We start from the raw sequence: 13,152 nt of genomic DNA, 5'->3' as shown, positions 1-13,152 counted from the left end.
ATTACAAATTCATGCCCTATCAGTGGAAGATGAGTTGACTTAATTTGCGGTTTTACTGGTTAATATGCCATTAATGCTGTAATACTAGTAATGCTGTGAGAAATGGGGGAAATTTACCTTTTTGTTAATGTAATTATAGGACTGCTATATAAAAGTTATTAACTGCAGAAGTGAAAATTAGCAAAAAATGGGTTTAAATTTAATGATAAGTTAAACCACTAAATGCTCTTTGCAAGAAGATGCTTTATTATTGTAGGTTTGCTTCCTTAGCTAACCTCTATTTTTGATGTAACAAATGAAGTTGTAAAGTAGATATTGCAAACAGAAGTGGCAGCAGTTGTAATCAGCAGCTTAGGAGCTCCTGCATTTGGTTAGAATGCAGATAATTCGAATTTTTACTTGGTCATTGGGAACTGATCAATCCTGTGAACTCAACAACACTCAGCTTTAAGATCTGGTAGTGGCAGACAGTTTTTTAGAAACTTTAATTGAAAAGAAATTATGTGTTATGCTGGATAATTGACAGTACTTTCCTACCTCAATTAAAGCAATTTTTTTTAAATTCTGCATATGACATAAAAAGAGATAAAGAAGGACAATAGGCAGTTATTTGTTCCCACCCCTCCCTTCTCTTTTTTGTTTTCTTTTTGCCTAATGCAAGAGTCCGCACAGCGACACTGAAAGGTGGCGAATTTAAACAATGATATTTTCACATAATACTTGTAGCCCTTGGAATTCATTGCCACAAGATGTTGATGCAACAAGGTTGAAAATATTAGATATTTTATGGCTAATGAGGACATCCATGTTAATATATATAATTTCAATTAAATAATCAAAATTCTACTGCTCCAGGACATAAGAAAATCCCCAACCAATGGTGATGGGGAGGGAGCTCCCCTGTGGCCATGTTATTTCATAATTATCAGCTGCGAGGTTTCTTGCCCGTTTCAGTGTGAGGATACTGAACAAAATTAACTGTTTGGAGCATGTGAGGGTAGGAAACCACCTGGTTCTTCAGCTTCTTGCGCTCCTCAGGAAAAATGCCTGTTTGCCGTGCAGGGGTTTCCTGGGACCCTCATTTGTGTGTGTGACGTTTCAGAAAGGTTTGCAGTGATCATGTTGTCAGAAGGGTAGAAAATCACTTTATATCTGTTTTCCCTTTGTGCATGTAGCTTTGGCAACTCAACACGGGCAACTTTAACACAATTTAATATATTAAAAGAGGAAAAAAAAGGCTGTTGTGTAAGGAGCTGTCTGGACGTGTCCCCTGTTGGTCAGGAGGGACGGGGGTTACGTGGGGAGCACGTGGAGCTTTGGCCAAGTCCATCCGAGAGGCTCCCGCAACACCCTGTTTTTCAGCTGATGATTTCAGCAAAATGAGGAAAAACCTGAAAAGTCGGTACTTTTTTGATAGCTTTGCTATTCTGACGTAGTTGCATTTGTAATAATAGAGTTGGCTTCAGGTCCTGGCTGGTGGGAGGTGGTTCCAAACGAGAGCTCACAGGGACGGACTGACTGACTGACTGACTGACTGACTGACGGCCTTTGGTACCGGATCTCCACAAACCCAGCGTGGGGATTTCACAGACCCCCAGCTGCACACGACAATCTCCTTTAAGGCACCTGCCTTATTACAACTTTAAAAAAGCAAAAGCCACATCTGGGAATGAATCCAACAAACGTAGAGGAACGTGTAGAAATGCCACACAGATATCGCAGCCCAGGCTGCAGGTTCCATCTCTATTTCCAAGGGGCTTGTGGCACCACGTGAACCAACAGACAGCACATTTTATTTTATGTTGAGCGCCACCTTCGGCTTAAATCAAAGAGGAAATGCAGTGATGTGACATGCGATTTGTGTCATGTTTCCTACCACACGTTTTGTATCAGTGGTGACTGCGCACCTGCCCTCCCGGGACCTGCTGGAACCGTCCCAGCCTGACTGCAGCACCTGGAGCGCTCGCCGGGGAAAGCCTGGCAATTAAAACATTGCTTCATTTGCTTAAGGTGATTTGTTGACACGCGAGCACATTAGTAGGGAAAAATATGAATGAAACAGGAATTGAAGGGGAAGGTTGTGCACACATTTCTGCAGTTGTAACTTGCCCATGGACAATCTCTCCATGACCATGGGGTTTGGCCACCTACTCACCTATATGGACTTATGGATTCTTGTAAGACACCATGGAGTTGTGATACAAGAGATTTGCTGTAATTTCACCAGAGGCATAATAACAGCTCATGTTCTTCCCATCTTTTCTTGACAACGCTGCTGGCTCCGCCATGCGGTGCATCCCCGGTGCTGGGTTTCCACGGCACGAGTGGTCACTGGTGAGGATGGCCGAGCTCTCCAGAACCTTCTCGTCCAAAGTGCTTGTATGTGCAAAGCATTTCACTGCTGTTCTTGCTGGTTCAAATTCGTTAGAGATGTGTCTTCAAGAGCAAGTTCCTGCTTAGCACCGACACCGAGATGCTGCTGTGCCCTCCTCTCCCTCCCCCATGCCTACACACGTTATTTTTTCCCTTTTGGTTATTTACAGAAGCCTTGGTCACATCACTGTCCACCCTGTTAGTGCAGTTCTGGGTGATGTCCTTCTCCCCAGCACTGTTTCCAGCCCTTGCAGACTGGGACGGGTGTTGTTTCAGCACATATATCCTGAACTCGAACTAGAAAACTCCATGGTTTTTACTTTTTAAGGCTATAAAAGTTGCGAGCGCCGTTGAGGCCGCGGGGCTGACACACGAACTGCTGCGTGTGCTTCCCCACTGCGCGGTTGGGCCACTCGGTCTTTCCGTGTCCTCGGCTATTTGGATTAATTCACTAGAACACAGAGCAACACTGAATGGTGTCACACGGGTAGAAGTAAGAAAACATCAGCTTTTAAAATAACTTCTGCCTTGCCCCTCCGTGTGCCAGTAGTTCTTGCCATTTGAAGAAAATTTTTTTGGTATCCTTTTATGTAAACACATCATGTTAAAAAAGGCAAACTATAAAATGTTAAAAACCCTGCAGGGTATTAAAAATACTGGTCTCAATGTATGTGTTCATTCCTTTCACTTTCTTTTAGATCACTAGTGTTGGTACAAAATGAGCTGAGAGAAGGAGAGAATTCTAATTAGGTTTAAAAAAGAAAAAATATGGCAGTTTATTTTGAGCTCATGTCTGCTTTGCAAAGGCATATCCCATTTCAGATGCAGGCAGAATGAATCATTATTACACATTTATCATCATAAAAATGCTTATTTGGACTTTTTTTTTTTTTTTTAAGAAAAGGAAAAAATTATAAAAAGGGCAAAGCAAAGAGCCATCTCTGAAGGGCAGTTATTGCTTGCCCTTGCTTGGGAAAAAAGCCTTTCTCAATGGGATTACGTCCCCGCTCATAACCTATCAGCCGTCTGATCAGAAATTCATAACACAGGCCATCCATTTCCAGCTCTGCGAGGGCTGCATGATTGAATTTAAATAGGCAAATGCCAGACTTGAGCTTTGACATTCTCTCTGTCTCCCTCAATCTCTTCCTCCCGCTCTTCCTCCCGTCCCTGCGCGCTCCACCATTTCGCGGCAGCCGGAGCCGGCGGTGCCGAGTCCTCGGGAAATGGAGGGTGGACGTGGGGGGAGCGCAGGGGAGATGGCGCGGGGGAAATGGTGAGGGAGCCGGACGGCAGAAAATTATAAATTGTTGCTGTCATTCTTTCATCAGGACGCTAAAATCTGTTTTTAAAGCCCCCTACCTTTTATTCGTGATTTAAAAAGAGATATTGCAGCATACATTAATAGTCAGTGTCCTCACCCAACCCATAAGATGTCTCGAGCACAAAGCTCCTGGGCGATTCCCTTTTTCCTGTTTCTCACGTAGCTGCTAAGGATGGAAATGAATTCAGACCTGTGCAGTTTCGGGTACAGCGGGTGAAGAGACGCGCGGTGCAGCGGTGCTGAGCGCGTGTGCTGGGGACAGTGCCAGTGCTGGCCCTGCCGGTGGGGACGCAGGCGGTGACGTCTGGGCCCAGCAGCTCTTCCAGCACAGCAGAACCCGCTTCCCAACTGGCTTTGGGCGCAACCTGCGCCCACAGTGGGAAACGCACGTGTGCTCCCGTTCCCGACCCCGCCAGACGCAGCTCCGTATTGAGTCAGGGATATTACAATGATGTTTGTTTTGCTTTCTTTCCCGCTGGGCCTTTTATCCCCTTTTCAGTGTACTGATGCGGTTTCAGCCCAAATTCTCACTGTAAATTGTGCTTCAAAGCAAACATTTTAAAAGTCTTTGTCCTTCAGAAAGCAGGTAAATGCTCCAGAACCTGCGCTGTTATCCAGTGGTGCTTTATTGCCAAGCAAGCGCAGGGAAAGAAGTGCCCAAGTGTGAGAGTGTGGGCAGTGGGACAGTCGGGTTCAGCTGCATGAGGCTGCTATGAGGGCGTTCCTGGAGTTGTTACATTTCTTTCATGATTTTGTTTCTTTAGAAAATGCTTAGAATTTAGAAGTCTTTAGAATTTAAGGCCAGAGGGGTCTTGGGATGTACATCTGCTCTATTTGTTTAGTTTTTGCCAATTACTGTTTTTTCTAGTCCAAAACTAGAGTTTCACTGAGGCTTCTGCTCAAGAAAGTCACTGAATTTGGGCTATAATTTCTGTGTTTTCTAGTATAACCCAACTCTGTAACCATTTTTCTGCTATCTTTAGCTTTCCTCACCCATATTCTGCTGCCCACAGCTTCCAGATTATTTTACTTGTTACTTATTTCCCTTCTTTCCATTTGTCATCTTGTTTTTCTATTTTAATTGCTGACTTTATATTGCTACTAAACCGAGACGCCTTTTAGCTGAAGTTGTAACCTTTCTTCATTGTTCAATTGTCTTTCTAGCCATTTAATATGTTCCTTCTGAGGTTTTGGCTGACATCCTCCTAAATCCTTTCTTATGATCAGTTTTCAATATTTTGTGTAGCTTTAGGAAATACCACGAACACGCACTTTGGAACTGTGATCTGCATAAGCAGGTTAAATATAAGGTGAAAGTTCCTGAAGCTCTGGCTTCAGGTTTCCAGATGTGAATTATTTGGTGCTAAACCCACATATCCTTTACTTTCAGTGCCTCCAGAAATAGGTTGTGCTCCTTTCTGAATGGCCTGTCCCAAACTCGGAGCAGAAAGGAAGGATATAAACCAGCCAAGGGAACTGTTAATGAGTTAATCTTTTTGGCTGATGGGAATCGCCTTCTGCTGAACCACAGGGCTCGTGTACGGAATAAAAGGCCGAGCAGTGATAACCAGCAGGTCTCAGCATGACCGACTCCTACAGGATGTGATTACCAGTAGAAAAAAATAAACAATGCATACCCAGGAGATTGTTTCTTTCTGTAGATTGTCAAAGGGAGGAAAAGAAATGCCAGTGAAAAACCTCTATGTTATATTACTTTTGCTGAAGGCGTCACAAGCCTTTCTTTCAAAATGTAAGGCAAAGTTTGGCTCTCGGTAATCTTTTCTGCAACACATTAATTAGAGAAGATGTTTGCTAAAGACAATTAAGCTCTTATTTGGTTTACCATTTCAGCTTACATGTGCTAATAATTTAACCGTGCATGGAGAGAAACAATAAAGCAAATTGGTCTCTAGCTGTTTTCCAACCTGTGGCTGCGTGGCTGTTGTGTCCCAGCGGCACGGGGTGCGCGTCCCGTGGCCCCACGGCCGGGGAGCCCAGATCCACTCAGACTCATCAGGCGGGAGCTGCAACATTCCTGCTCCCCGGCCCTGCAAAACACTCATGTGAGAAGCGTCTTGGAGAGTCTGGGTGGAGAGGAGCAGGAGTTTCAATCTTGAGAAACAAGTATATGATGTTTTAAAACATAAATAGTTTATCTAAGAAACCAATTCAGAATAATTATTTCAAAGAGATATAGAATTCCAAATCTGCAATGTAATGCAGAGGCAGAAAAATGTCAAGAGAATAATTTTAATTCAAATTAAAATTTTAAAATTCGAAATCTTATTTGAGGGTGCAGCTATTTTGGAGTCCGCATAGGCACTCTGGCTGGTGACAGAGAGCAGAGCAATGGGCACCCCAAAGATCTGGAAAGCAGGCACAATCTTATTTGACGCCAGGTTTAAAGAACTGCAGACACGTGTGTATTAATTATTTACACAATAATTTTTAAACGAAGTATCTTTTTTATAAGGTCAACTTTCTTTTGTTGCATTAGTCCACTCAGAAGGTAAAAGTCTCTTGCTAAGGTCAAGCCCTGTGATGGAAGTGGATGTTGCAGAAGTTACGCTATTACCTCCCATCATCTAGAAATAAGAGTTTAAATTGTCCGCAAGATTATTACTCACCACAATGGTAGAGTGAGCTCTTTTCCACATACTGGAGTTTTTTAGTAGACCTCGCTTTTCATTATTTTTGAGAATTTTGTTTTGTATACATTTCCATGTCTTTGTATAAAAACTGACTTCACCATATGCCACGACTTTCTACTGCATGGTTTATATTTCAGCCAGAATGTTTGTGCTGTGTGTATATTTTGTATTTTTCTTTAAAGACACAGTGCCAACACCCTTCTGTATTTACAATTCCAGGAATAATAATCTAGTTTGTAAGAACATCTATTTAGCAGTGCATGAGACTTGTCAACTAGCACCTCCCCAAGTAAGCTGCTGTTTAAAGGGAATAATGGGGTTTGTGCTTTCTTCTTTAACGATGAAAGCACAAGAGTTGCAGATAATGCTTAATTGACTATCTGTTCCTAAAATGCCCTCTTGATTCCCTTTTGAGAGATTTTATGTTTATTCCCTGTATGATATATATCAAATCACTGGATGGGTGAAGGGAGGCGGAGGAAAGTTGGAGACAGAAAGAAGTAGGTTGAACTGTGCAGTTTCATCCTCCTCACACCAAGTAGTGCAATTCTTGCTGGTCGTTGCTGGCATGAATACAAACATGGGAGCAGTTTGTGGCGTTACCTTCCCCACTGGTATTCCAGTTGGAAGGGATGGGGTTTTGTTGACTTTTATCATGATTCTATTTGGTTTGGACACAACACCACAAGACACTCTTCTGAGCAAAAGGTGTCTCGTATTGCCGGTGTCTGGAGCTTTACCTGGTGCTGGTGCGGGCAGAGCCAGCGCAGGGTGGCTCAGGTCACAGCAGGACACTAAAGGAGCATCCAGACACTTTGACAATTTTTTATTTTTCTGTATCTTTCAACAATGTTGGGAGTCGCAAGAATGAACACGAGTGCTGTTGAGCCCCAGGACTCAGCTGCTCAGGCTGTTTGCACAGGGAGGTTCCACTGAGTTCTGCCGAGGACGATCCCTCCGGAGCAATTGGCTTCTTGGGCTAGGTTTAACTTCTTCAAAATACTGTAAATTAAACCACTGGCTCCTTAACTGTAGTCTATAGAGTTACATTAAACAGTAAAATTTATGAATGAGTCAGTTCTGTGTGGTTATGCGAGGTGACTCGAAATTCTGGCACTGGGGAGTAGTCTCTTGCTCCTGACTTTAGGAACCACTAAGCTAAATAAAATAAAGACGTCCTTATTCCAGATTAAGGTCATTTGGGGAGTTATGACTGTGTGTATTTTAAGTTCATGCCTTCGTTTTTATTAACACAACACCCAACTTGCTCAGGATTTTGGAAATGCAATGAAAATTACTCTGCACCATTTACAGTGCAGAACTACACCTAAATTATTTCTGAAAACAGAAGAATAATAGTAATTCCTAGATGATGTAGAATATTTTAGATCTTAAAGTGATTTTCAAAGACGAGCTTACTTATTCCATCTCTTAGTTGTTAAATTGCAATATTGACTCTATAATTCTGAAATTTTAAAGCAATGGCAAAAAAAAAAAGCAGCTAGGAGGTAACGTTTCCACGACGGGCAGCCCCCGGCCCCTGCTGTTGTGTACTTTTCTGCACAGGTGGTTTTGGCAGCGTTCAGATGAAGGAAAGTGAAGACCTTTCATTTCTGTGGCTGCAGCGTAGTCTTGGATATGCCACCACATTCTTGTTATTAGCACTCTGAAAGCACTTAGAGACCACAGGCAGGATCAGTGGTTCACTGTAGAGACACCTGAACTTGTTTAACATACAATTTTTGTTTATTGAAGTGCGTGCCGAGTCTCACTGGGTTGAGAGGAGCTAAAATTTCACTGCCTGTCTTGCAGAGTTTTATTTTAAATAGTTAAAACAGATGAGTCATGGGACAGATGAATTACTGTCCTCATTCTGCAGGATTAAGTGACGGACCCCAAGTCAGGAGGTGGCTGGTGGTGTGGCTCAGTTAGGCCAGGCCTGGCAGTTGGGCCGGGCCCAGCATCTTCACCACAGAGACGTGGGTCCTCTGTAACAGTTCCACATTAAAAACAGAGAACTAGCAAAAATCCAAAACCCCTTCATAACTGTTAATAAGACACATGCAGGAGCTTCATATATTTAGGTATTAGATTTTGGATGCTAAAAGCTTTGTGAGCTGTTTTTTAATAACTGAGAATGATACTGCTTAGAAAATTTACCAGATAAGTCCTGTTCTATAGAAAACAATCTAATATTCTGATCCCCAAAAGAATTCCTTAAAATGCACCCTTATATTTGTTATGGATACGTTAGTTACAGGGGTTTTTTATTATTTTTAAGAAGTTGCAGTTGTTGCGGGTTGCTGTTGTGTTTAGAGAGGGACGCCAGCACAGGGTTACAGAGGTGCGGAGCGGCTCCCTGAACAGGCACGTGCGGCGTGACATCCAGAACAGCCAAAACGGCAAGAGAATCCTTTGAATAGTGTGAAGAGGCCCAGGAGAGGTGCAGCAGTGTGACCTCCGCTGGGCTTTATGTGGGAGATACGGAACTGATACGTGCCGGATGCATAAGAAATAATTTTGGCTGTTGTTTTCATAATTGCGTTTTTGATGTCAGTTCAAGACGACACTGAGTATTACTGTGAGAGCTGCGGGCTATTAGAAACCCTCAAATCAAACCGCTCTTCTCTGGATGCCCGACTTTGCCTGGGTTTATAAGGAGAAATAATACTTTTTATGGGATCAGCTGGTAAAGCTGAAAAAAATTGGCATGCCATTGAGATCAGAGTTTGGCAATCAGGTTTGAAAATTGTATTTTTAAATCCAGTAGAGTGTTGTCACGGTTCCAATACTCTCGTTACTTAAGCTTTACCACCTGAAGGCTGAGCACAAGAGCTGCTTAACAGTCCTCTGAGTCTCCACACCTTTGATTTTACCTTAAAACCTTTCGATATTCCAACAAAATATGAAGCATCACATTAGTTGCTGTTATTATTACTTACAGGAGGGATATGATTAAAAATATGTTTATGCAAAAATGGTCAAATACTTTTAGGCAAGTGCAGCCAAATGAGTGTTTTGATAAAAGTAACTTTATACTTTGGGCACAGAGGAGTTACGAGTATCTGTACGCTCAGATGCTGATAGGACTAGTTTGGCTGCTTTTGGTGGTTCACAAAATCAGAACACCAGAAGGGGAATAACTGGGAGGGGTCTGTGAGGCTTCTGCTTTCCCTCTTTGTCCAGGTGTCAATTTTAATTCCTTGTTTGTATTGGGCACTATCAAAAATCTGGATTTCATTTCCCTGTCTTCACTGGGAGTTATCCCTTTGCTCTTAAGCAATACTTTTTATTTGTGATTTGTTACCACAAATGTATTTAAACCTGCTTTGTACAGTGATGCACAACCTTCGGCCGTGCCGGTTTTGTGATCAGGATAGAGCGGCCCACGCCAGGAGCTGTAAACACGTTGGGACACTGTTAAGCTGTGATTCCAGACTGCTCCTCCTGCGCACACGGGCAGCATCCTCGGTGCTGGCTGGTTTTCGGTGGCTGTGCCGTGTCCTGTGAACGCCACGGCCAGCGCGGGGTGAGGAGGACGCTGCATCCTCCCCAGCCATCTCCTCCCCATCCAGGGCCCTCTGCTCTCTCCAGCTGTTTTGTTTGGGGCTACTCTGGTTCTCATTTCAAACGACACCCACTTTCCGAGCTGCTCCTTGGTCCTTGAGTGTGCCAGACTGATGTGATCCACTCCCTGAGCATACGGTGGCAGTTCCATGCGTGTCACCGTGTCACTGCACATAGATCCCTGCTGCCAGCCCAGAGCTGTCCACATTGACCCTCGAGAGGAGTGGGTTGTCTCTGAGCATGCAGGAACAAACGGCTGGTTTGGACAGCTAGAATATTGCTGTGGCTCTCAGGTTCTCTGAGGAATTCTCTCACATCCCTCTGGTAGCTGGTTTCATGGAATCCCTGATAATAAACCCCCAAGAAACCAGCCCCCCCTTGGCTCAGCCCCTCAGAAGGAGCCCGTGGCTCTGCCATTTCCCCACAGACTGCTAAATTGTATTCTGTATTTACCTCGAGGACTGTATTTATCATTGATCACCATTCACAGTGATGCCTCCAATGTGCAGTCAGCCATTTTTCTGCAGAAAATATTTGCGTCCTAATTATTGTAGGTAAGTCCCCGGGAGCAGCGGCTGTGGGGCTCTGCCCGTGACCCCAGTGCGTGTGATTCGGACTCCTCAGCCCCATGAAAACTGATTCAGAGATTGCAAAATTGTCTGAAAGAGTGGTTCAGCCCATTTTCTATAACACTCGATCTCTCACATGCAAATGCACTTGTCGGGGTTTCTGTGCTGCCCCCCTGCCTGGCCGGGGCCCAGACCCGCTCGTGGAGCCGCACGGGGATCCTGGATTTGTGGTAGAAGTCGGCTCCTGTGGGCACAGGGTGAGTTTGTGGCAGCAGAGACCGAGACAAACATGAGGTTTTTCCACCCGCATCTACTTTTGAGTTCAGCCTTTCTCCGCAACTGCTTGGAAAGCTGATGAGAACCCGGAGATACGAAGCAGCTCTGAGCGTGGAGACCCTTTCCCATCGCCCGGTGAGGACGGACACGCACTGCAGCAGGTCCTTTCTTGTTTCCATCTTGTAATCCCCGCTATCCACCATGTTGTGCTTTGTATTATTTTTAAGTGCTGCTCCACATCTGATGTAAGTGTGAAGCAGCGCTACTGGGCGCTGTTTGGGAGAGGCTCTGGTCCCACAGGGCCTGCCGCTGGCCACTGCCCGACCTGCTCAAAGATGTTTCACACATTCCTCGTTTTCTGGCCATCCGGGGGAAAAAAATAATTTTGATTTTTCTAAACTAGATTTTATTTTTGAAAACAGTTCAAATAATAAATAACAACCTATTAACCCAGCATGCTTTAATGCTGCGAAGCTTACCATAAAGACTACAGAGAGCACAAACATAACATTAAAAAAAGCGTGCGCAGTTATTTCTCCTGCCCAGCGCCTCTCCCCCATCGTGCACGCAAGCTGTCTCTTTAATAATGCAAAGGAGCAGTAAATTTCAAGCTGAGGATGGGCAATAACAAGGAGAGTTATTTCCACAATGCCCCAGTGTCAGCCCCTGGCTTAGGCGCACACCTTATTAGTTCTAACAGGCTGGTTAGCATCGGGTCACCTCTGCGGCTCCGCGCCCCAGCGGGGTCACCGTCTCCAGGCTATATTTGGGGAGAGGGGGAAGGGAGACGATATTGAGAGATTCTCTTATCGCCCAGCATTTTTAGCGCTGTTTATTTTTATTTAGCCCCCTCCATTTTCCGCCTCGCCGTTCGCTTGCCCTCTCTCCCACCCGGTGTATCTGCAACCTGCACGAACCCCACGTGGTGGGCAAACCCTCCCTGCCAGAGCATATGAAAGCAGAGACCACATTACTGGGGGGCTTCATCTGTATTTCTTTGGAGAAATAACTCAAACCGATCAGTTTGTGTTTGCGTATGGACAAATAAAGCGCGTTAGAAATCCGTGGTGCGAGGAGCCCACCGCGGTTGTGCTCTGTGACGCGGGGTGAGCGCGCAGGCGACGCCGACACCGCCCGCGGCGCAGAAACCGTGTGCCATCGGTCCCTTGGAGCAAGCTGACTGGAGTATCTTTTAAAACGAATGTTCATTTTTTTTCTTCTCTGAAATGTATGAAAAGCTGCACATTATGGAAATGCACGTGTGGGGGTTTTATATGTCCCTCTCTCCATCAGCCCCCTCCCCCACCCGCCAGTTCCCATCCAAAAATGAATGCAAAGAAATACTATTAGGCTGTCTGGTTATGTATTTTTTATGAGGCCATACAAGACACTGCCTGACCTCGTGCAGCTCATGTTATAACCACATTGAAGATGCTTTTCATTTGGGTTCTGCTTTTCAGCCTGGATGACCTCTATTAAATAAAAAAAAAAAAGAAAAAAATGGCCTAATATGTGACCCCTGGGACTAGTCGCTTCAAGGATTACATTTAATTCATATGATAATATTGAAATATAATGTTTCTGTGTCTAATGTTTTGGATGTTTTTTCTTTCTTCTTTATTTCAGGGACCCTTTGAGTCTTGTCAAAGATGTTCTGTTTTTCTTTTTTTTAAATCTGTTTTGGGGGAGGACAAGTCGCTCGTGCTCAGTGGTCAGATTCTTAAAAATCACCTTTCTCCCTTTGGGAAGCAGGCGTGAGTACAAAAGAGAGCTCTTCCCACTGCCTTTGAAGGAGAAGAGAAACAAAGGCAGGGAAATTATTTTTCATAAGGAAGCGTGTCTGCCAAGAGCTCGTCAAAATAAAGAGCCACTCTTTGTTTTGGCGTTTGCTGAACCAGTTGACGGGGTGACCTGCTTTCCCCGCGCAGCCTGGCTGGGGCGCGGGCAGACCCCGGCACCTCCTGGCTCGCGGCAGCTCCGTTGTCTGCCCGGCCACGCAGCCCTGGCGCTGCCGGATCCACCGGACAAGCGCGCCCGGCGGCAGCGCCGTCCGCCCGAGCGGCTGCCCTGGTGTGAGCGTCCCAGCCTGTCCCACAGGCAACATGCGTTTCGGGGATTGTAACTTCTCCATCAAAACGTCCTCTGGGATGGAACACAACTTGCGACGGTTCAGCTCCGGAGCAAATTTGCTAATGCCAATTGCAAAAATAAATTTGACCCTTCCTAAATATTCTGCGTACGAAAGTACATTTTTTCCCCCACTCCTCTCACTAAAATAATGTTGCGAGGTGGATGGTGGAATTCAGCAATCAGTCAGCAATCTGATCTGAGACCTTGTGCTCGGAAGCAACGAAGCCCTTAATCATTCACGGTAATGACGTGTTTGTAAAAA

General features: G+C 44.7%; 1 protein-coding gene across 3 annotated transcripts in view; it reads left to right on the top strand.

Moving 5' to 3' along the window:
• The window catches only part of ZFHX3 (zinc finger homeobox 3), a 562,868-nt gene that overhangs the window by 101,276 nt on the left and 448,440 nt on the right, over positions 1–13,152 (top strand). The window lies entirely within an intron of this gene.

The sequence above is a fragment of the Streptopelia decaocto genome, assembly GCF_964273445.1.
Source record: "Streptopelia decaocto genome assembly, chromosome: 11".
Classification (NCBI taxonomy): Eukaryota; Metazoa; Chordata; class Aves; order Columbiformes; family Columbidae; genus Streptopelia; species Streptopelia decaocto.
The sequence above is the reverse complement of the archived record's forward strand: the minus strand, read 5'-3'. Positions and strand labels throughout refer to the sequence as shown.